Genomic DNA, 4,393 nt, shown 5'->3' on the forward strand with positions numbered 1-4,393 from the left:
GGTGATCATACTGCTCGCGGTTCTGGTACTGATCACGCCGGTCTCCACGTCCCTCATGCCTCGGGGGCGATCTTGGGCTATGGGCCGACTGGACTATATTTGCAGCGATGGACCTGCTGTGAATCCTATTCCACGACTGTGATACATCTGAATTTTGATCTCCTGCTACCCGGAGTAATGCTTTGATCTGTAACAAGCCTCTGCTAGCCTCTGACTGGGAAGGCTGAATCAACTCTGCTATACGGGCTGCAGCTGCTAAATTCTGAATCGGAGTTCGATATACCTGAGTCGGTGGTAGAAAGAGTTGACGTCGACTGGATTCTGGAACCTGTTGCCGCGGACACTCGTCGAGTGCTCGCTGGAGGTTCTCCAGTCGAGTGCGCTCGGCCAAGTTGGGCAAGCGCGCGTCCTCTAAGGCACGAGCCTCGGGGGTTTCTCCAACGATAGGAGTGTGCAGCGCATCCATGTTCCGGCGGCGAAGTTCTTCCCTCTGCAGCGAAGTGAGGGGCTCGGGGAGATACTCTTCATGGGCATGCGACGGATCGCCTCCGCCGTCGCCTCCGTTGGTGCAGGGAAAACTGGGAGGACTGCATGGTCCATCGACCATCAGAACCTCCGCCGCTGGATCACTGCTGTCGCACTCGGATGCAGTCTCTGCGGAGCCAGTCGACAGGTCGAACAGGTTGTAGAGAGATTCATCGGGCTCGATCGCCGCGACTTGGGGGGTGGCCAAATGGCGAGCCACCGCGTGTCTTACCCACCGCTGAAGCCTGAAGCCTCGACCGACCGAAGCGCTTGCGCCGGCGGGAAACAGGGAGGGAGGATGACACATGAGCCGACCGATACTGGGTCGTTGTTTGCCGCAGGAGAACGCCGCGGACGCACGCGCGAAGGTGCGTCGCCCCGCGGACAGGGAGCGCGTCGACGTCGAGCGGAGCCTCCTGAAGCCAAGCGGAGTCGTCGGCGATGAACGTGAGTGGGCGCCAACTGTCGTGGTTCTAAGTCTGACAGTAGTGTAGGGGGGTAGGAATGGAGAGGCAAGATCCTAGCTATGGAGTAGTTGTATACGCAAGGGATTTACGAGTTCAGGCCCTTCTCAGAGGAAGTAACAGCCCTACGTCTCGGAGCCCGGAGGCGGTCGACTGGATTATGTGTGCATGAGTTACAGGGGTGCGAACCCTTTACACCGAGGAGGGGTGGCTTATATAGAGTTCGCCAGACCCCTCCGGTCCTTAGTTATGTAGGATTTAAGGTACATTAAGATCGGGCGTTACTGGTAACGCCACAAATAAGTGCTATGATGACCATAAAGGCTACTTAATAACCGACCGACTGTGTGTAGAGCGACTTTAGATCTTCTGGCAGTCGAGTGGTTGGCTTCATGGTCGAGTGTCTTCGAGTCCGTCGAGTGGAACACTTCTGAGTCGATTGAAAGGTAGTTTCTTCTAGAGATGTCCTTGGAGAGGATAGTGTGGACAGGTCCATGACCCTACCCTAGGTACATTGCTTCATCAGTCGGCTCCAGACGGCGGCGGTGATAACAAATGAGGTTGGAGGCCGGCCAAGAGGAGCTCGGCGGGCGGCAAAGACGTTCGGCAGCCGGGCGGAGGGCTTGGTGCGGCGGTCATCGTGCGACCGGTGCAACGGCCGTGGACAGGCTCACGGCCGACGGGAGGAGGTCGGCGGCAGCCTAAGACCCGGCGGAGGCCTACCGCGGCAGCCAGACCGCCGAAGGGGCCGCATCCCACACCTGCTGCCTCCCGATTCGGCGGCGTCCGGGCCGCGGCGGGGAGGCGACGGGGCGACAGTGGCGGAGGGCGGCGGTGGGGATGTGGGGTGGTGGCAGCGCCGACGACGAGGTTTTGGGCGGTCGCTGCGGTGGATTCCGGCCGACTGTTCTTCGGGCGGTCGGACGGGCGCGGGCGGGAAAGAAAATGAAGTGACGGTTGGGCGTTCGCGTGCGGCGGCTGGTTTTAGACCAGATGCATCTCGTAATGTATATTTGCATCGCCAGGTGTTGTATTTTACATCACAAAGAGGCCGCGGTCAATATTTTTTTTGCATATGGACCGTTTGTTGGAGCACCTTTTTTGCCCCAGATGGTTCAAAAGTTAGGTATTTTTATATATGGACCATCTATTGGAGATGCTCTAAAGCCAACCTACGATGAGCGCCCAACTTTATCGTTAAACTTTTAGCGGACAGTGTATCCGTTATTTAAGTTTTAAGAAATCTTGTCTGAAGGCCTTCCCGTAGAAAAAACATTGTCTATTCATTTTTTTGCTGCTGAGAAGGCAGCGGTCAATCAGTGATGAAGATAGAAATGATATCAACATCTATCGAATTAACACACTATACTATTATGTTCGAAGTTTATAAAAAATGCATCAAGCCTTCAACGTTCCCTCAGCAAAGACGAGGGCATCTTCCACGAAAATGCATGGCCACGTGGCAATACACGAGCGCTCAAACATGAATCGTATGGATGTTACGTATTTTCGTGTGTACGGACCGTATTAAAGTGTTCTTCAAGTATAGGAGCAAACTAGTGTTCATTATGAAACTTCAGCCGCTCATGATTGTGAGGTTCTCGAAGAGAGACCACGTGGGCTGATTCAAAGTCGGAATTGTTGTACACACGACGAACCGTATGCACGACCGTCAGACGATGGTCCATCAAGGGATGTGATACCTTTTGTTGCTGTACATGGACGACTTGATTGGCTTGCCGTCCCAAAATCGTCTGCACGCTATCGTCTGCATAGCAGTGCTCATTCAAAGTACAGTAAATAGAATACCGCGGACGTGTTATGTGTGAGTAAGTCAAGGGATCAAATGTGTATTTTCTCCTCGCTATACTAGGTCGATGGTGGTGGCCCCACTTTCGTTTGAGAAAGTCAATAAAGTTAAGTTCAAATTTGAATTTTAAAACTTGAAATTGAGATTTGAGAAGTAAGCATGACACGACACTCTGGGAGGGTGCGTGCCGACCTCCTCCAATGTATACCATTTTTTGAGACATTCCTATGTATACCTGGCCATAACTTGGGCCGGCCTGGGCCTAGCAAAGCCCGAAGCAAAAAACCTAGGCCTAGGCCCGGCTAGACGTGCTGGGCCTAGTTTTCAGGCCCAACCTTGGCTTGTCAGTCAAAAAACCCGTCGGGCATCACATCGGGCCTCTCCCTTAAATTGCAAATACGACAAGCCTAAGCCCGGATTGGCCCAGCCCAGCCATCAGCCACAAAAATCTAGGCCCAGGCCCGGCCCATGGGCAAGGTCAGGCTGTGTCACATCGGGCTTTTTGGGGCTAGGTATACTCTTAGAGCATCTCTAGCAGACCCTGTATAATATCGACCCGTAAAATGCGTTTATAGTTCGCTGAAAAACGGATTTACGGGCCGACGCGGGGTCTGCTCGCCCGCAGCCCGCGTTGACCCGCAAACCGAAAAGACTCGATAAGCGAATTTGACAGCGGTTTCGACAATTGAGTTCAAATTCGAACAATAAAACATAGTTCGCGCGCAAATAAAAGCATAATTTTGTACGACAAATGCAAAAGGACTTCATGCAAAAGCGATGACCACGTCCATCATCATCTTAGTTGCTTTTCACCCGTCGTCATGATCTTCACTCCGTACCACCTCCATCGATGCCATTGCCGCCCCGGAATCCATCGCCGACACTTTTCCAACTCCGACACCAAAAGCATCGCCGGGCGCACTGAATGCATCAGCGGCACTAGTTCCAAACCCGAAGAGAAAACAATGCCGGCACTGAAACACGCACCGGCCGCCGCTAGTATCCTCCTCTTCAAGATGTCTCTTCTTGCCATATCATGTCATTCTTTGGTGATGTCGTTCATGTCATCGTGGTTCGGACCACCGCTACAATGAGTGACATCAAGTCACGAGCTACCACAATGGCGAAAAGCAAAGCAAGTAGAAGGGATCGAAGATGCATACCTTCCGGCCATTTCATCGAACACCTCGCCTGCGTTGGAAGCATCGTCATTGAACGCCATTGTCGGGGAACCTCTTGCTGGGGGCGGAGGGAGTGGATGAAGGCGCTGACCTTTTCGTAGGAACCTTCTTGCGCTTCATGCCTGAAACCTTGCCTACCTTCTCCGGTGGCGGTCGGGCAGTTCGCGCAGCGGCGGCGGCGCCCGACGCGCGTGCCTTCCTGGCAGGGCCAACCAGATTTCCGCCCTGCACGACAACGTTGCCCTGCCGCTTGCGGGCAGACACGGTGGTGCCTTGAGCGACGGTGGGGCAACATGACCGACGATGAGATCTGCCGGAGGGGATTGTGCATGCGCGACCTCCACGGTGACGGGGGACGGCTGGGAGGCTTCCATGGGGGCGAAGAATGGCCGAAAAAGATGGATCGGAGAGGG

Source organism: Triticum aestivum, chromosome 5B (assembly GCF_018294505.1).
Source record: "Triticum aestivum cultivar Chinese Spring chromosome 5B, IWGSC CS RefSeq v2.1, whole genome shotgun sequence".
NCBI lineage: Eukaryota > Viridiplantae > Streptophyta > Magnoliopsida > Poales > Poaceae > Triticum > Triticum aestivum.